This window comes from Haemorhous mexicanus, chromosome 2 (genome assembly GCF_027477595.1).
Source record: "Haemorhous mexicanus isolate bHaeMex1 chromosome 2, bHaeMex1.pri, whole genome shotgun sequence".
In the NCBI taxonomy this organism is placed as follows: Eukaryota; Metazoa; Chordata; class Aves; order Passeriformes; family Fringillidae; genus Haemorhous; species Haemorhous mexicanus.
In genome coordinates this window covers 55,828,921-55,849,557 of record NC_082342.1, presented here as the reverse complement: position 1 = coordinate 55,849,557, position 20,637 = coordinate 55,828,921, and the positions used below count along the sequence as shown (strand labels likewise).

General features: G+C 39.2%; 1 long non-coding RNA gene across 2 annotated transcripts in view; it reads right to left on the bottom strand.

Moving 5' to 3' along the window:
- The window catches only part of LOC132324279 (uncharacterized), a 32,711-nt gene extending 19,071 nt beyond the window's left edge, over positions 1 to 13,640 (bottom strand). Inside the window, exons 1-3 of one of the 2 annotated variants that reach the window (XR_009485558.1) lie at positions 13,482 to 13,640; positions 6,435 to 6,615; positions 4,460 to 4,639 (exon numbers count right to left, since the gene is read on the bottom strand). This is a non-coding gene — a long non-coding RNA (uncharacterized LOC132324279). The remainder of the gene's footprint in view (positions 1 to 4,459; positions 4,640 to 6,434; positions 6,616 to 13,481) is intronic. The other variant, XR_009485557.1, reaches the window with a different exon arrangement.
- Between the last annotated feature and the right edge of the window lie 6,997 nt (positions 13,641 to 20,637).

The window sequence follows — 20,637 nt, the reverse complement described above, 5'->3', positions numbered from 1 at the left end:
ATGTCAGACACATCAGGCAATGCCATGAGCACAACACCTTGCTCAGACCAAGCCATGTCTGATGGGACAGGTCTGTCACTGAGCCTCAGCAGAGAAAGGCTCAAGGCAGGGCTGGGCTTGGATTAGAAGCCAAGCTGAAGTCATCAGGCACAGACACAGATCCCAAAGCCACTAGGACCAGATAAACAGATCTCTGATGAACATCAAGTTTACTAGGAAGTTTAAACATTATCAGTGTTGGCTGGTATTCAGCAGAGGCATAGGACATGCATTTTTTTGTCAAAGCCTTTTGTTAAGCCCCTACATGAACACTGTGGACTGCAAAGGAGACCCCTGAGTTTATTCTCTGACAGTATTTAGTCTTAGTACAGTGGAGAGCAAAGGAAGAGTATTGGAGACTTGGGCAATAATCTAAAAACAAATTGATGGTTTCTTTCCTGGTCTCACCTTTATTCACAGTGACAATTTTTACATCTTCAGCCCAGTTACCTCTGTGTTATCACATCTGCCAGCAAAGCTGGCAACAGTTCCTGCTGGCCACACACACAGCTAAGTGAGCTTTTTGACCATGCAGGCCTCTTCATAGGTCTCCTCTAGACTTTATTTCCAAGCTGTTCTATCCAATGCCAGTCTATGTATTCAACCAGTAGACTCAGTCAATTTATTTTGGAAAATATCTAATAATATTAAGAAATTTCAGACTTCCAGAGCCAAAAGATGAATAGTGAAAGAGTTAGTAGAAGGCTAAAAAGTGAGCTTATTTTTTCAAACAGTGAAAATCTAAATTTTTCTAAAGCTGTTGTAAAGAAAAACCCCAAAAAATAGTGCCAATAAGGATGTACAGTAAGATGGTAGCATACTGATTTCATCCACCCAGTCATGTGGCTAGTAGTAGTCTTGGACCAGGACCACATGATTTCCCTACAGCATGAAAATGAATGTGACAAGAAAAGTTATGTGCTTCAGCCTTTGGCCCCATGGTTTAGGAGTTCTTGGAAAAAGCACCATGTACTTTTTTTGATCTCTCTGGAATAGCCACGATCCATCCTCCAGAGATTTGTAAAACAAGGTCATGCTGAGGATATCCCATTCCCTTCTCTATACCTTATAGAATGTGGTTAGAGATGTTTCTTCCAGCACTCATGGATTATCACTTATCCCTCACGTTCTCTACTCTAAACTGTACTAGACAGCTTAAAAACATCTGTGTCCAAGTTCCTCCTTGGTCTATACTCCTTCATGATGAAACTATGGCTTCAGCACCATCTCAGTACAGTGAGAGGGACTCAGAGGTGTCAGGGGTCCAAACTGAGGAAGGTCAGCACGTGCGGCATAAGGAAAGCACTTACACTGGTAAGACACACATCCAACTTCCCCAGTTCCAGCACCAAAAAGAAATTACACATCTGGGGAAAGGAAACCCTCACAGGAATAAGAGTAATCTCACCATCAGAACAAGTAATTCACACTTCTTATTCTTATTATTGTATGAATGCTATACATCCCAGACTTTAAGATCCCACTCTCACATGAAAAACTTTTTAAAGGGTTGTATTTGTTGCATACCTGTCATTAGACAGCTACAGTACAGGGCCACACCTGAGGTATCCAATATCTTTTTTAAATTTAAGGTTTACAGCAATGGGCAGTTTATGTTTTGCTGGGAAAGACCTGACCTACTCCATACCACAACCATGAATCAGCCTTTCTGTGAGCCAAAAGATATTATTTCTGCTTTCTCATGATTTAACACCTTGAACCCCTGTAGCCACAAAACCCCCAGAAAACAACAACATTAATACAGTTCAAGCCAACAGGAGAAACAAAACCATGAAAACACCAAGCAACACACTTGATATTTTTTCCCATATTTTCCTATTTTGTTTCTTGGTGAAGATGTGGGGAATAAATTTACGTTCAACCTCTACAATATAACCATTAGGAAGTGGAAAAAGACTAAGACTTTAAACAAATAGAAATCCTTCCCAAATAAAAAAACCACTTTACATTGGCCCTGACACCACTTGACAATAGAGAGCTATCAAAACCCACAATAAGAAAGAATCCTTTTCATTCTCAGAAATATTACCAACAAATAATCCCCGTCAAATAATTTCAAATCAACAACTGTCATGAGAAATTGCCTCCCTCATGCACACAACCTCAGTAAACTTTTGTATGGATTTTTCTGTACCTATGACTCAATAGAACCATACACTGAAGGTGTAGATCCTCACCAGTGCTCCTGAACACTGTTTCACACTGGGACCCAGAAGCCTGCCTTGTCACTGCCATGACCTGGCTGGCAGCTAGTGAGGTCAAGGCATCTTATCTTCCCTCCTCATCCCAGAACAGAATCCAGGAACAGAAAGCATTCTGCTCTGACAGCTCCTTCCTGGCTGACCCCCGGCACTGTGAACCTTCCCTTCAGCATCCTGTGCTTGCACAACTAGACCTTGAATATCTGCTGGGCTTAGTCAGGAGGATAACCCTGCCCCAAGCACCTCCAGCCTGCTTTCCCACAGCATGCTGAGACATCACTTGCTTTCTACATTTCACAGCTGAAAACAAGAAGGCATAAACACCACTCTCAGAAATCCCTGGTTATAATAGTAGGGATTCACGTGCCTCAGGATAAGTAAGAGGTATCTCAAAATTGATCCTCTCCACTATTGCTGGCATTCCTAAACACTAAAATACATTCTGTCACAACTGCTGCCTCTACTCATCATACCATGGCAAATGCATTCTCTTTACTTGTGGGTTTATGCACACAACCACTAAGCAAGGAGCAGTAAGCAGATATCTGCTGCTTAGTGCTCTCTGCCATAAAACTTTCCAAGTTAACAGACAAAAAATGCTGTTTCCACAGAACTAATAATAATAGGTCAAAAGAAAACATCCTCTGAGCAACTAAAATTTCTAAGGAAATCTTTCTTAATCCGTGGAAGTGGAGATTACTCATAGCACTGGAAGGACTACCAAAGGTTTCACTCCCACTATTCATCAATACTTAAAACTGACTTCCAGGTTCCAAAAATATTAATAATTTACCTAAGAAGTAAAGTACTTCCTTGGAAGTACTTTTCCAAAAATGAGAAACTTATTTCCAGCATTTAGGGTATGGTAAATATTACGAATTCAGCACAATTTTTCATTAGTACTCATTTGCCCTAATATCAAAAAAATTGTACTATTGCTACAAGGACCTAATAGAGCACTTACACACACAGACAGCTTTGATGGGAATAGTCATGTGCTTAAGACAAATGTATCCCTAAGTATTATTTGCAGATAAGAGCACATCTTTTCAGGCCCATTTCCCTAGCTTGTTGAAACACAACCAAACACAGCCATACAGAGCAGCAATGTACCAGTTGCAGATACTTTAAAACAGAAAAAGCACCCCAGCTATTACATAGGATCAGTTTCATGAAGAGAAGTATCCAGTAGCTGCCCACAGAGGAATAGTCCTGACAAAGAGGAAATATGAGAAATAAAATAAGCAGAGTAAAACTGAGACTTTCAAAAGAGTTATTATATAACTTGTGTAACACAAGATGAAATCTCATACTGTTGGGAAAATTCACCAAGTGTTTCCCTCCATAGGTGTACAAATGGGATAGGGACACAGCTGACCTCTGACTAAAAAACCAAAAAACTAATGAGGTGATAGAAAGCAGACAGGATACGAAAAGAGTGCTGGTCTGCAGCAGCCTCATTCACTGGGTATGAATGTCTTTGAGGTTTTGAATCACAGCTGTGGAAACAAGCTGCTGAATTTCCACCCCTAACTCTCCCAGTAATTTTGTTATTTAAGTATAAATGCTCTGGAAGTCAGCATTAACAGCAAACTGCTGAGTGCCCTTTGTGAGCAGAGGATGCCAATGGGAGAGAAGCTGTGACTTACAGCTATGTTTTCATGCAACTGAGGAGGCACAGAAATGACCCAGATAAACTGTGCTCAGACTGGGCTTCTTTCTATATCAGGAGCTGATCTGAATTTTATAGCAAAAGTGAGTCTATCGATCAAACATTTTTAACCTTGATGATTATAATAGATAAAGACTCTGTGTTGCAGTGCTCTGTCTGAATCAGAATAAAAATGTTTTCTATGAAAGGGAAGACAAAATTTGGATTAATCTTTGTTCCTCAGACACAGTCCATTGTTTTAAGAACCTATCTTTTTTTTGATCCTAAGGAGCACTGTTCTTACACCAGCTGGTCCACTATTATCTGGGTAAGAAAGTCACTCAGGCTCTATAAAGTATGATTTTAAATAGTTTTTTTTATTAAAGTTAAGGAAGAAAGGGAGTATACTATAGAGGTTTTCAACATTATCTACTTCTCTACATCAATAAATAGTGTAAGCACTTATGACTGCTTGGCTATGTGCTAAAAAGTGAGCACAAGCTTGTAACTCAAGTTAAGCAGAATGTATCAAACAGTCTTCTCTTACCACCCACAAATGCACATTCTCTTGGACTGCCTCGACTTTTCCCATGGCCACATCTTGAAAGACTCTTATCTTCAAAACTTCTGGAAGAAGATTTTTTTCCTAGTGCACTTCTCCTCATCCATGTATGAAAAACTTCCACCTTTCATCATTTCAGCATCACTCCTGGCTCTGTCCCACGGTCTATGGGAGAGGAGGAACAAGGAGAAGTAGGGTGAAGTTAAGATGTAACTACCGCATGAACTATGAATGCAGACAAGAGACAGAAGCCTAATGACTCAAGAAGCTCAGCTGAACAGGTTTAGGTTGTGGCAGCTTAAGAAAATGCTGCCTCTTTCTGCTCACCTCAGCATCATGCCAAAAGATTTAGCAGGTGCAGATGGAAATAATCTCAGAATTCTCAGTTTTTCATTCAAAAATCTGAGGTTTAGCTGAAATCATAAAGCTTTATTGGCTTTGACATACTTTCAAGTGCTACTGGAGGTTGCACAGAGCTCTCCACAACATCAGAAAGTCGTCCTGGGAATAAAATAGGACAATTAAAAAAATATTTTTCACTAATTTCTTCCTGGTTTTATAGCCATCTATCCCAGCAGATGTTAAGTGCCTCCAGTTGAAGGGTCAGGAAGATGATTACAAACCTGAAAGGCTTTCTTTGGAGTCTCTGTCTCCTTCCCCTTTTGATGATGAGCACATGATCCAAAGAAACAATTTTTTCTCTCTCTGTTTTTGGTAACCCTTTATTTCCATCAGCTGAGGGAAAGCTTTGAGGGCTTTTTAGACCCACTTTGTAGCCAACAAGATATAATCACAATTTTATTTCTGGGTAGAGCTATTTTAGAGCATTAATCTTCTGAACCCTTCCAGAGGTGTGTTACCGACAGTTTACGCACATCAGGACACAACAGCACAGGGCAGATCTATTCCAGCTTTCTAAGAAAGAGGCTTATTTCTCTATAATTTATCATAATCTGTTGCCTGAATGCTGGCAAGCAACAAGGCAAGCTCTGACATATGGCAGTCTTTTATGTTGTAATATTTGAACATTATTAAAGAAACGAAAAGGAGGGTAAGAAGGAAACTCCTAAAGGATGGTGTGTTTGGTTCTCCTTTTGAAAACATCCTCTGGCAGCAACACAAGAAAGGGCTGCACCTGGATCACCACCTTCAGACCCTGACTCATTCATCATAACTGAAAAAGTCAGAAGGAGGTCAGGAGGAAGGAAGAATCAAGCTTCATCAGAGTCAGTTCCAGAAAGACTTCACATACCCCATTGCTAGTAAATACTTGAAACAGTCAAAAAAGCCTGAATTGGACTACAGAAAAAATCTGTTTCTGGTCACACAACCAGAAACATGTTGTGTTTGCTGTTTTCATGGTGTATCTGAGGAAACTGTACCTGTAAGGTGGCCCAGCTAAAGCCAGTTGTCCTGCACTGCTGTGGCACTTGGATGTTGCTGTGTCATGGGGTCAGAGAGACAGTCAGAAGGCAGACCTGACTTTATCCAGCCTCTACCAGGCTCCCTGGGATTTAATAACGGCCTATGGTTCTAGAGGTAAAACTAAAAGATAAATTCTCTCTCTAAAAATTAATACTGAACACGTCTCACTGCCCAGTCTGGACACTTGCTATCTACAAATAATAACTAGGAAGGGAGAGTCTCTACCTGACAACCAGGCAGCAAATTGGAGATGCTAACCTAAGGAAGACATAGAACCACAGAATCACAGGATCACAGAATGGATCACAGGTTGGACGACACCACAGTGGGGCATCTGGTCCAACCTCCCTGATCAAGCAGGGCCACCCTAGAGCATATGCCACAGGATTGTGTCCAGACAGTTCTTGAATATCTCCAGTGAGGGAGACTCCACACCCTCTCAGGACAATCTGTTCCAGTGCAAGGTCACATACAGTATAGAAGTTCTTCCTCATGTTCAGATGATACTTCCTGTGAATCAGTTTCTGCCTGTTACCTCTTGTCCTGTTGCTTGGCACCATCAAGAAAAGCCTGGTTCCATCCTCTTGATATCTTCCCTTCAGATACTTATGGATATTGATGAGGTCCCTTCTCAATCTCCTCCATGGAAGGTGTTTTATGGTGGACTAGTTTATGGGTACGTGACAAAGAAACCCAGCATGCTAAAAGGAAAAAGACTTGAGACAGGAAAATATATGGTGCTCAGAATTAGAGTTCAGAGAAAAAAACAACAGTCAAAAAAGACTCTGCATGCTGTGGCAAATAGCAGAAACCAGACTCTGTGAAAACAGAAGGAATAATAACAACTGATTACACTGCTTGCAAGAACTTGACAGTGCCATCATAATGAGAGTAACACCGAAAAAGATGACAGCAGAAACACAGGAAAAAAGTGGAAAATCTTTGTTTCTTAGTCTAAAAAAAGAGTCACTGATAGATACATGGATAGATATAGAGAGATATAGGTATAGATATAGATATTGATATTGATATAGATAGAAGATATAGCTATAGATATAGATACAGTATAGAATAGTACCAGGTAATGACAAGAGGAAAAGCAAGTACTTAAAGAAGAGTTAAATAAGATAATTTTTCCAGAAATCGCAGCCAAGCAAATGACACCATAGGGTTTGTATTCACTCATGGTCACTACAGGAAATAAATTTATAAACTCTATCAGATATTATAGACTATACATACATATATATATATATATATATATAAAAAGACTTTTTTTTCCAAAGTGTTTTCAACTGAAGCAATAAATGTTTTAATACTTGATTTTTTTTTTTTATAGGAGATTTTTTCATGCCTAATGAATCAAAGAGGAGATAGGAGATACCCATAAAAATACAGTGACCTTTTGGTGCAGAATACCCTCTAAGGTATGCTCTTTCTTTAGACTGAGTAGTCAAAAAGTTTCCCTGGAAATATAATCAATATTCCAGAGTAGATAGGAAAGCATATGTAAACTATGAGCGGTATATAAAAGTATGACTAAGAGTGTCTGTGCTTCTTTCAGAGGACACGTGCCACTCTGATCTCACGTCATGCTAAAGAAATTAGAATCTATAGGAGCAAATGTACCATGAGTAATGTTGGGCTCATTGCCCACATTCTGTGGATTGGAAACCATTGCTTGAGAGCAGCATTGCTCAGATGAGGATCTGAAGTGGTGTGTAAGATATGAGAGTGATGTGACTGCTCTGTGAAATAAATGCCTCAAAAGCATACACATTCTCACCATACAAAAGTACAAAGTGGAAACTCATACATCTAATAAATTATCACTAAAAATACATTATTTTTTTCATCTGATTGTGAATTAAAGCCAGTATATTGTATAAGACACTTGGCAAAATTCTTTTAAGAAAGGTTAGGCTACTTCTCATTAGAAAAAATGTCAATTAACACATCTCTATAGTATTTGAATGCAGTGAAACAGCAAAAAATAGGGCAGTGTGAGGAATGCTTAAGATTTTAAATAAAATTTGTATTGTCTTGAGATTCTTATAAAGAAATAGGAACAGTGTCATTCTGCCTGAGTGCTTGACTGAAAAGAGAACAACTTGAGAGGACCCAGAAACTTGTAAAGAAAACTAATTTGAATAGAAAAGCTGTTGAAAGCTACAATAAGGAGCCAAAACAGGACATGCCCTGTGCCAGAGAGCTGCACACTTAACTATTTAAGTAAACTCCTCAGTGTTCTGTAATTATAAAATTGTCCTAAAATTGGAGACTAAATTAACCACCACTACACATGGTGATATTTGCACTTTCCATCTTCCACCTGGATTTCAAGGAAACAGCAAAGACAGAGCTAATACTTCCCCAGGTGAGAAGGCCTATGCTAAGTGGGTCTTGGATGTGATCAGTAAATTATAGTATAATCAGTAAATGATAGGAAGTAGTAAATTTTCATCTCAAACATTACTAGGGCAATATTAAAGCTATTAGGCAGTTTAATGACACATTAATTGGGAAAACAAGTTTTCTCTAAGTACTTCTTTCTCTTCCTCCCACTTCCCAGATTATTACAGAGCATTTCAAACCTGTCTTTTTCCATAAGCAGCAAAGGATGGGACAAGCATGGGCCATTAGCTGTAAGACTTGGAAAATAAACATTTGGAAGTGCTAATAAGCTCTCAAGCTCTCTAGCTGTGCCCCCAACCCTAAAGCCAGTGCTCTAACAGGAAAGAAACAGATGCTTCTCTTCCAGCTCTCCATGTGGTGATAAGAAACTTGGATACATTCCCCCACTGAGAGCTGCAAGGTCATCCAAGAGATGAGTGTGGGTGTGAACTGTGCTCTGTTCGCCTCTGCTCGGTGTCCAGCAATGACGTGTGCTGTTTGTGCTCTAACTGGAAGCATGCTACAGAGAAGCTGTATCTAGCTCTAGGTCTGATTTCAGCCTGAGGAAGCAGCAGAGAGCACACTTTAATTACAGGTCTGACATGGTTCAGTGGACAGCAGGAGTATTCTTCCACATAATGGATGTGAGTATACATGTCAGAGAAAGAAACTAAACCAAATAAACCAAATTAAAAAAAAAAAAAACCAACTTGAAGTGCAGACTGGATAGACCTTTCTCTACCAAATGTTTTATAATCTGTGCATTCATCATGCCTTCATTTAATAAAATCTGCAATGCAAAAAGGAAAAGTCAACTAAAAGCAAAGTTAAGTCTCCTCAAAAATGACCAAAATTCACCTGTGGCTATATCTTCATCCATTTTCACCAAATTTCAGAGCAACTAATGAAAAATGACTACTCCTGATAGAAGGTCTGAGCAATGAATGCATCTGACAGTCTGGCAGGTCCTCAGCTATCTGAAGACATGATGTACCTAGCTAATGCAATGTACTGTTCATTGGAAACAGTGAACACACTTCAAAAATTGGAACGAGCTCTCATAACCAAGAAGCAAGATAGACCCTGTACTGCTCTGAATGTAAACACCTATGAGCCCATATTGTGTTCACATCAGAACTTTCAATGACAGCTTCATTTTCAGTATGAATGTCCAAAATGCATCCATAATCATAGACAGAGTCAAAAATGAGAATTATCTTTTAGATAGTCTTCAGCAGAGCATGAAAATAACTTTGATCCCTTCTAAACGACTTTTTTTAAACAGGAGTAGGATTAAATAATACCTTCCTTTTTTGCCTTCCTACACTGTAACTCATCCAGAGCAAAGCAGAACTGAGCACCAAACCTCAAAGGACATGGATATTATTTCCTTTAGAATACAATGTATCCCAGAGATAGTTTCAAAACATTGATCTTTCAACTTTTAAAAAAGGTTTCTTAAGCCAGTTCTTGGAAACTGATAAACCAGAGAACCGCAGAGCCTACATCTGCTGTCTGTACGAATTAGGAATTACTCAATCACTGAAACTGAGATCATCAGAGCAGCGGAGGTGAAAGAGGGCCTGTGTTGTCCATTCTCCCTCTCTTCTACCCCTAAATCAAACCTATATTGAGCAAAAGGGCATACATATAAAGCCAAACATACTTCTACATAATGACTCTTCAAGGAAAAATTATGAGTTTCCAATGAAATACATTTTTGCTTGTTTCTTTTTTCGCTCTATGTGCATGATTATTTTGCTCATTTTTTGGTATGGCTTACTCATAATTCTGTATTTGCCTAATAGTATGCAAGTTTGATAAACAGCATGCTAAAATGTAGCCAGATGTTTTCAGAGGCAGCCCATTTTTGAATAATTCCAGGGGATAAAGGCGGCAGAACTGCACTTCTTCCAGGGGTGGGCGAAAAGAGATGGTAGTAGTTTTGACAAGAGCCAAAATCTAAAAGAGGGAGGGACATTCCAGGAAACAGCAGAGAAAGATGATAATTATGAGAGCCCTCTATTATCAATTAATTTTGAAATACCAAAAAAAAAAAAAAAGTGGATCTAGGGAAAATAGAGGATGTCTTTACCTGGAGTTTTCATGGCTGATTAGGTGATCTGTGCCAGGAGGACTCGCACAATCAGTTTCAACTTACCAGCTCTTCCAGGAATCCCTTTGTGTACACACAATCACATGGCACAAATCACAGTTGGGTGTGTGGCCAAATTTAGAGAGCTCCCATTCTCACTGTTGGTCAGGCCAATCCACACACTATTTCACATTAGGCTTATCAAGTTATCATAGTGGCTATTTCAGCTTTTCTCTTAGCTACTTTCCTTTTTCTCCAAGATTTTCAGTACTTACAATAACTCCTGCATTTCTGTTTTGCTACATTAACTAATGTTCCATGGATTCATGCCATTATCCGAGCCTTCAGCTCTACAGAATTTAGGCAAAGCTGTCCTTAGAAGGCAGCCAGAAGAATAAATCATAAACCACATTACATTTCATATAGTGAAGTTAAATTATTTCACTGCTACCAGGAGTATGATTATTATTATTATTTTAAACAAGAAAAGAAGCAAGGATGTACAAGTAAAGCCATTTAGGTTCTCTTAAAATTTTTGATATTTACATAAAACTCATTATTGGGCAACTCATTCACATCTTAAATTCAATTGTCCACAAATTCTTTCTTTTTTAAATGCTTTTGGCTGCTGCATCCGTGAGACCCATTCAAGCCATTTTTATGACTTCTTAGTTTTTATATTGAGCTTGTAATGGCATACTAAAAAAGGGGGTTTTTTTGTGATGCCCAGAAAGGATGTTCCTTGCTCTGTCTAAATCAACAGACTACTGCAGTCCTATATTGAAGCTTATAGCACAAACCCATCCCTTTCCTAGCAACTCCTACCCACCTGGTATGGCAGCTTGCTGAATAGCTGAGGTGCAGTAGTGGCATTCAGCAGTGAAGAACATACTATTAAGGGAAAGAATTTGGGAGGATAATGTGATGGGAATTAATTTGGGAGGATATTGTGGTAGGAATCAATGCTCACTGGAAGAGATGAAAATGTACGGAAAGAAAATTGCAGTTAGGGCTCCCGAGGCATGGAAAGAGAAGGCTGTTGGAGGATAGAAAAGAAATATCCCACTACATAGGGATCTGTCTCTATTTTCATACTATTGAAGCAAGTATTAATACTCCTATATAGCAATACTGAGAGAAGACTAACAAATTATATACTTCATTAAGACAAAGTATTAGAGTGATTTGAAATCATGTGGTTTCAATTATGGTTCCATAAGAACTCATAATGGTTTCCATTAGTAATTGGAAAGGAAGGAGGAAATGCACCATATTGCCAATCTGCTCTTCAAATCCTGGCAGCAGAAAACCCACCCAGCCTTTAGCTTAAACTCAGTGAACTAAATTTACACTCATTCAACTGCTACGGAAACCTTCTCAGTTTTGACAGTATTTGTTTGCCCTTTTTTTCCCTAATTTCACAGTGTTCTAGCATAATCGTATCCTTCAGCCAATTGCACTTGTACAGAGAGAAAACATGTAAAAATTATTCAAAGGCACTGGAAGTAGAAAAGCCTCTGGTTCGCTTTTAAGTTCAACATAAACCCTTCACATTGTTTTTGGGTTTAAATGTGGTGAAAGTCACGCATTGAATACATAGTTATTAAATACACATTAAATAAATAAGTGCCATGGATGAAGGTAACTTGCTTACTTTCTTCAGGCACAGACATTTGCTCACACTTGCAACAAGAATAACTTGAAAACTTTTGCCAAACATCCTCAAATGCGTTCCTGCTTCTCCCCAACCACATAGAGTAGACCCCCATCCCCAGCTGGTCTAAATAAGATGAGCTTCACTGAATTAAATTAATTCTATAATAAATTAATGAGAGAAGTTCAAAATAGCACGTAAAATTTTGGAAGCAGTTTCCCAGTTTTCAATAGTATTTAATCTGCTAGGAACTGTATCTGTCTATATAACCCACTACTTCCATTGATTGTGTAAGACTTGTGAGCCCTTTTGTGACCTCACCTCAGAGACATTTTCACTTTCCAGTACATCCTGCTGCAAACTAAATTAATCCTAATATAATATTTTAATAAACTTTTGAAAAACTTATTAATGGATCTTTTTCCATTCTGAAAAGTCCATCAGACAAGACTAATCATGTTCAGAATCTGCTATTGTAAATGAAGAAACTTTCTGGTGAGTTCAGGAAATTTCAGTAAGCTCCTTAGTGTGTACCACCCTCTTTGCCAACCAAGAAAGCTGAAGCTCCTGTGAAGATGACTGCTGCCAGGCAGAAGCAGAGTAATTTGAAGGGATTTCTGAGGAATTTGAAGAATGCAATCTTCCTCAAAAATGAGAGAAATATTTTGCATGGAAATAAAACAGAGAAAAGCCACTCCTCTGATGAAAAATAGAAATCGCTGTCTTGCTCAATTGTTCTAATGAGTTTTCTTGGTAAACACACTCACACACACCACCATGGAGCCCAACAGGACCAGTTAACATGGAATACCTGAGAACATGAGCAATGCCTAGTAGTTACTGAAAAGGAGTGTCAGCTTCCCAGCTACTTTCAAAAACTCTGTCTGGTTCAAAGCCTGCTACAGCTTTGTCAACATTAAAGATTAAAAAAAAAACCAACTTTCTCTTAGCCTAAAAGCTCAGTGAAAATGAAAAAAAATCAAAGATCTTCCCAAATCAAGAGACCATGCATTATTTAAAGGGATGGTTGCAACTCCCTGTATTTTTTTTTCTTCTTCCTGCAGCTGTAACAGAAATCCATAATGCACACTTTGTTAGACTTTGTGCCATTTCTTATGTAAGGCTAGTGCTTCTAAACTGCATGGCTGTAGAATGAGAATCTGGACCTTCATGTGAAACTGGTCTCTAAGTTTTGAAAGAAGTCTCATGCAAACAAGTCTTCCATAAACACAAGAAGAAAAGCCACAAGTAGTGAAGCAGAAAAGAAATACATTTTACAGAGGTGCCTTTTACATGACATATCATTACACCATGTGAGTCATTGCTGTGTGATGCATTCAAGCATTGGCCAGCAATAAAAGTAGAATTAGACATTCATACAGATAATAAGAACATCCAAAGCTCTTTTTGAAAAGGTTAAAGATATATATTATTCTTACCTTAGCTCACAAACTAATGAAACAGCCAGGAGGAGGAAGAACTTTCTGAAAGGCAGGTTAGCTATCTGCCTGACCTTGCATATATCTTTCTCAGATGTTGGCTCTGCTACGACTGGATAGTGAACTGAATGAGCAACTCTTTCCAGCTCAGAGATAAATACAGAGTTCCTGCTGTTATCTCTGGTGTTCTCAGGTATTTTCCAGAGGCCCCTTGCACATGCATTACATACTGTTACTCATTGCACCACACCCATCCCCATGGCTCCCGAAGACCTCGTGCTTCCAAGGGCTTCTCTTGCTGTCAGGCAACCCTGGAGACTCCAGTGTGGGGTCCACAACACAGAGCTGAACCAGTTGCTATGAGTTCACTCTGCAAGAGCTCAGCCCATTTCTCCTCTAAGATCTCAGAGGGGAGCACTCAGCAGAGCAGTGTCTGCAGCCCTGCTCAGACAGAACTGAACTGTGCAGCCACCCAGAAGAGCTTCTCGAGATCTGATGGACACCAAAGCACACTGCAGAGCAGCAGTATGCCAGAACAATCATATGCAATGGGCCATGTCCATCTTGAGGAAATGGACCCAAACCCAAGCCCATTTGCAAACCACACGCACAAACGATCCAACCCTTTACCCTAGACCGAACCCAAGACTCAGCTGTAAGCACGTCTAATAGTAGAAATTGTTCAGATTGGGATCTGAATCAAAGATTATGGGCACAATTCATGTTTAATATTTGGTCATGTTTTGCTCACTGTTACACAGTGTGAAGGCCAATGCTACTCTTCTTTCTAATTGCTTGGCGCCACACCGTTGGATGGATGGAAAACAATGTTCCTATATAGTCAAGATGTCTGGTTTCCAAAATATATATTTTCTTTTCTTTCTTAAATATCAGAACAGCTGAGCTATAGGTAAGAGAATGCTTTCATTAAACAAAAAATCAAAATGTCAAATTCTTATATCCTAGTGGAATAAGAGGCTGGAAGCCTGGAAGATGCAGTCACTTGTAACTTAAGCTACTAAGACTCCAGAGAGTACTGACAGTTTTCCAGCAAGTGAAGCACTAGGCCTCTCTGTACATGAATAGGCTGTATCCTCCAGAGGAGCTCACACTACAAATGCCAGCATGATTTTCCCAGAAACAAACTGTGCTTCATAGCAGCATTCATTCCAGACTGCAGGAGGGACAACACCAGAAGGCCAAAGGAAAATCAGCATAAGGACCAAGTGATTTATAGCATTCATCGAAGGCAGTGTTATTACAAAATGAGGAAAATGTCTCCTCTTTCAGCACTTTAATCACTTCGGGCAATGTAGATGCCAAAGGCTCACACCTTTGTATGCAGACCTATAATTACAAGACATAAAGCAGACGAAAGAGACCAATGACTCAGCTATGCTAAATGAGAACAGTTACAACATCAAGCAAAATCTCTCACTAGTCAGTTTGAAGGACCAGGTTAGGGAACAAAGTAAACTCATTCTCAATTTTTACAGAGCGCTCCTGAAGCTCTTCACCCTGCTCTGGTGTTCAGCAACACAAATTTGTCTCTCCCACTGGCACAAACAAATAGCAGTGCAATAGTATCGACAGAAGCAATGAGATCAGTAGAAATTAATTTGATTTCTACTTCACCATCTGCTTTTCCTCTGTTGAGCCTCTCCTGATAGTTGGAGAATCATTATCTATAAAGCTGTTAGTTTTCTGGGGTCTGATTTTTATTTGTCTTTTTTACTTGCTTTCAGTGCCAATTCAGTAACTGCAAAGCTGCCTTATGAAGTAGCTCCGAGAAACATGCCCTCTAACCAAGAAACAGAGCTGGTTCCTCACGTGTTCCCTCTTGCCTTCCTGGATGGAAATGTATCTACTTTCTACACCAAGTTAATTATTTGGTGCTGAATGGACTCAAAGTAGATCTCTTTGCCTACCTGAGACTTAGGTGAACAAGAAAGCAATTTACTACTAATGGTCAAAATGGGTGAGAAATAAATTGAGGGAGGGGGTGGAGGACAAATAAAAAGTCACCAGTCCAGCTACAGAATCTACAGACTCACATCTGAAAAACTGGGCAGATCATAAGAAAAAGGAAGATTATTGGAATATGAATTCATGTTCTTCACACGAAAAAAAAAACCAACAAAACAACAAAAAACCAAGCAACAACAAAACGAACAAACAAAAAATGCCCCCACCACCACTCTCCCGAACTCCACTATATTGTCTAATAGTGTCTGATTTTCAGCCACTCAGACTCCTGGCTGAAACTAAAAACACAGATGAGGAGTATCAGATCTCACCCTAGAAAATGCCACTTTGTGCTTCCAGATCTTTTCTGCACTTGATGCTTAAAACATACAAAGCAGGGATTGCCATATCAGAGCAGACTTCTGATCCATCTATCCAGTAAAAACTTGTGGGATAACCTATCTGAAGAAAGAATGTCTTGCTTACTCCAGACAGTCGCTGAACTATATTCTGAAGTCCAGGTACTTATCCAAAACTAATTCAATGTTCCCACTATATAAACATGTCTAATCTCTTGATGCCTGCCAAATTTTGTTCCAACAGCTCATACCACAATCACCTAAAGAACTTCACCATAAATTTGGATGTTTCAGATCCTGATGAGTTGTCCAGACTCATCTTCTGATGAAAATGCCTATGAATAGTTATAAAACATGATTTAGATGTTAACACACAACAGCATTTTCAAGCCTGGTAAAGAGTCAATAGATAAAGCATTAATTCTTATTCAAATTAATGTCTCTTAATGAAATGGAGTGTCAATGCCATGCAGGAAGAACAAGTCATGACCTGCACTTTGTTTCCAACAGAAAATGTGTTACCAGAGTTACAAATGTGTTTTAGAGACCTGGTGCAACTGGTGGAAAATTAGGTTATAAGAACTAGGGAGCTACTCAGCCTGGATTTCAAACCTCAATTCTGGTAATATTATTATATTAGTGTATATTAACTAATATATGTCCATATAAGAGAGAATAGAGCCAACCTCCTCTGACTCATTAGTTCAACTCCTGTCCAAACAAATTAAGAGAGAAAGTTAGCTATTCATTATATGGAATGGAATGGAATGGAATGGAATGGAATGGAATGGAATGGAATGGAATGGAATGGAATGGAATGGAATATTTCAGTTGGGAGGGACCTACAACAATCATCCTCTCAAACTGCCTGACCACAATTCAGAGCATGTTGTTAAGGGCATTCTCCAAACTCCTCTCAAACACTGACAGGCTTGGGGTATTGACCACCTCTTTAGGAAGCCTAATAACTGCTCCCCTAGTTCCTTAGGAAGCTCTCTTTGACAATGGGATTTAAATGATGGGAAAGTAATAGGACCCCTCTGAAACTTATGTTGTTTTGCAAAAGAAATAATGTTCCAGGCTTTCCTAGAGACCTTACCTACCTATAACACATGTTTTAAAGGGCAAAAGACATGAAAGGAAGTCTCTGAGGTGCAGATACAATGTCAAAGTGCTGCCAAATATCTGTGGAGTAAAGATTCTTTGAGAAACACAGCATCAGCAAATGCATGTCTGGCTAATTCACTCCAGCTGATCTGATTTGTGTTTACTAGCAAAAACACAATTTGTTGTTTGGGGGTTTTTAGAGAGGTTTTTTCATTTTGCCTTCCCCTAAAATATAGAGTATTGAAAGATGTCCATCCCTTTCAATTTGCATCTTAGGAGCATTTTCTTTGAAGAGGTCATTTGGTGCCAAGAAAACAAAATATCTAGTTAGTGCTTCTGCTTGCAGACAAAGCAAAATGATCAACAATCTGTCAAACACTGCATCCCTCTTCTCTTCTGGCAGAGCAGCAGCACACAGAACAGAGCAGCGCTTGGGTGAAGGGGCACCCATCCTCCCTGAGCTGCCAGTCCTGAATCTGCTCAGGCATTCCAGTTTTCTCCACCCACTTTTATTTTCAACCTCTCCTTAGCAATTTGTCCAAATGAAATACAGAACTCTGTAACTTAAGCCCACAGCACACAATGTATAGATTTTCTTAGAAACTACTCACAAAACCCAAAGATCTGTGGAACAGAGGTGAAAAATACCACCATCCACTTAAAAATAAGTAGATAATGGCTACACTTTACTGTAAGGAAAGCTTAAAACGACATTACTTTACTTATCCAGAACTGGGGGCCCACACCTCTTAGAGGTTTTGGCTGTCATCCTTGATAGCCAAAGTGAGCAGGCTTTACTGGGAAAAGTCTCGCGGTCATGAGAGACAAGTAAATAAATTAACTAGTAAAAAAAGAAAAATCTTTTATCAGGCAGTTAAAAAAAGATCCTTCAACTGCCTTTTCCCAAAGCTCCCTTCAGGGCTGTATATTAGAAAAAGATTAATGGTGTGCTATTTAGCACCACCTTGTGCTGACTTGTCTTTTTCAAAGGAATGCAGTCAAGGGAGAGAAACACATTCAGTCTTGACAACCCAATGCATAAGGGTAAAACACTTGGGTGATTGGGTTGGGTTTGTTAGATTGGGATTTTTTTATCACAACAGCAATTTCAGACTGTAAATAGCAAGAGCAAGAATTGCCATAATTTGCCATTTAAAAATTAAACCAACAAAACAAAGCCTCCAAACCTGTACAGGCAAGAGAGACTAGATCATAAGTAAGAGCAATTTCTTACAGCTTTTACTTAATTGTTACATATTAACAAAGCAGGCAGATTATTATATTTACTATACTACAGCCACTCTTGCAAACCTGCCTCAAGAATAAATCTTTACCACATGTAATTAGTGAAATTAGATATAATGTAAAAAATGTAAGTTTACTTAAACCAACTACTTTTGGAAAAAATTTGAAAGCAAAAAACCTGATTTCGAACTCTGTGTGCCACAAGTTTAATACATCAGGGCTGATCTCCCTGTGTCCATGGATGGGGTTGTGGAGTTCTGGTCCCTCTACCTCAGTCTTTCAGTGTTGGCAGTGATGCTCACAGCCCTGCTCACAGACAGACCTGTGCATTTTTCATCCTCAGAGCACCTCGTTGGGGTAGGAAAGTGCTACTATTGCTACCTGTTGTGCAGGGGGTCCTTTGCTTTATCCCCTGCCCAAAGTTGTGAAGCACAAGATTTTCGGACCCAGAACGGGGGTTTGGATTTCATTTCTGTGACCCTTTCTGCACGTGCTGCCAGTACCAAACCCTGTTATTGATGTTGTATATAGAAACTCCCATCTCAAGGTTAAAGGCCTAGTCAAGAAGCCTGGCAAAACTCTAGTAGCCTTTTCCAATTGTTTTTTGTGGTTCTTGGATTAGATGCTATGAGAACAGGTGAGGTTCCATAAAGAAAAAACAATCCTTGCCTCCCTGGCAAAAAAAAAATAACAAAAAAAACCAAAAAAAACCAAACAAAAAAAAAAAAAACCAAACAAAAAAACCCACCCAGAAACAAAGTATTTCAGTGATTTCCAAGAATCAATTGATACTTCAGAGCTTGGATTTTCTAATATTTTTAATGTGCAGTCTTTCCAAAGCCTATGAGTAGTCATGAAACACAGCAAAAAAGCAGCCTTTTCCCTCATTTTCCTGCAGAAAGTCTGCACGAGGCAAGCCACACCTTTGCAGGGAGCTCCCACCCTGCATCAGCCCTGACACTGAACTCCCTGCTTCCAGTCCCAGCTGGGAAGGTCAAAGGACTGCTTTCCTGGAGAAGAGTGTGTAAATAACATGTAGGTTAAACAAATGCTAATTATGGGCTGACAGCTGAGCCCCTTGGCAGCCTCTCTGCTTGCTGCCTGCATGAGGTGGTCACGGATTTTGCATCACAGTCTGCCTCAGAGGGAAAATTCACTCTTGGAACTGGCAAAGGTTTATGGAAGAAGGGAAAGTGTAATTAAAAATTCCCCTGAGAGGAGCTACAATAGGCCAGGTTGGATGGAGCAGGGACACCTTCCACATGCCAGATTGCTCAAAGCTCCTTCCAAGCTGGTCTTGAACTCTTCCAAGCATAGGGCATCCACTGCTTCTTTGGGCCATCACTCCCACAGCAGATGACTTATTTTTAATATCTAATCAAAGCATATCCTCATTCAGTTTAAAGACATTACCCCTTGTTCTATCTTTACATGTGAAACATACACATATGAAGCTGAAAAAATATTTCTGGATGATTTTTAAATGGAAAAATGAATGCTCAGCTTCATTTTATTGAACAGTCCACAGTGGATTGGAAGGATGAAGAGGCTCACTGTCAATTCATTCACAAATTAAACTGTAATCACAAGTCAGTGATAAAGATAGTACAACAGACCTATCAGTCATTATCACACCTTGGATGTCTTCAGTCAAATAGCTGACATTATCTAGAGGGTTTGAACTTGATAAATTTCAAAGTAGCACTTGCAGTGCTACTGCAAGTGATCTTGCTGACAATAAACCTAATTAATTTTAGATACCACAGCAAAGGAAGCAGTTTTGGGATCAAAACTTATTAAATGAAATATTTCCTTTGGTACCACTACCGACTAAACACGGTCTTGCAAAATCTACCATGATCTGAAAAGAGCCTATACAAAATGATAGCCAAATAAAATAAAAGGAAACAGAAAAAAAATAGATTAGCCTAATGTTTCTGCACTAGGTATCAGGTTGTAAAATGGGTTCAATGCGCCATTGCAAAGAGAAAAGTGAAGCTGAAATATAAGGAGTTTTTCAGTTCAAATGAAAGAGGGAAAATTGGGCAAATTTATTCATTCTGGCCTGCATGTATCCTATTAAAGACAACTATTTGGAAAGAATTTCTATTAAAAGCCTATATTAATCTTACATGTAATTCACAATGCAATCTTCATTGCCCATCTTGTGCATCCAGCTTTCTTACATTCAGTGGTTGCTTCAGGGATGTAAATTAGACCTCATAAATTAGATCCCAATCATGCTGGAACATCAGGGAAGCAATAGTGTCTGAAAACCTCTGAAGGAAGATCCTGTTTCTTTGTTTTATAGTCAGATAAACTGATGCTTAGATCCATTTTGGATCAGCTACCTCTCTTTCCCCTGAAGGACTAGGGACCTCTTGGCCACATCTCCTACCTTCCACAAAGTTGCAAGAGCACCTTCAGTGAAGTGGCTTCCTTCAGTCAGAAGAGGTTCAAATCCACATATTCCACAAGAC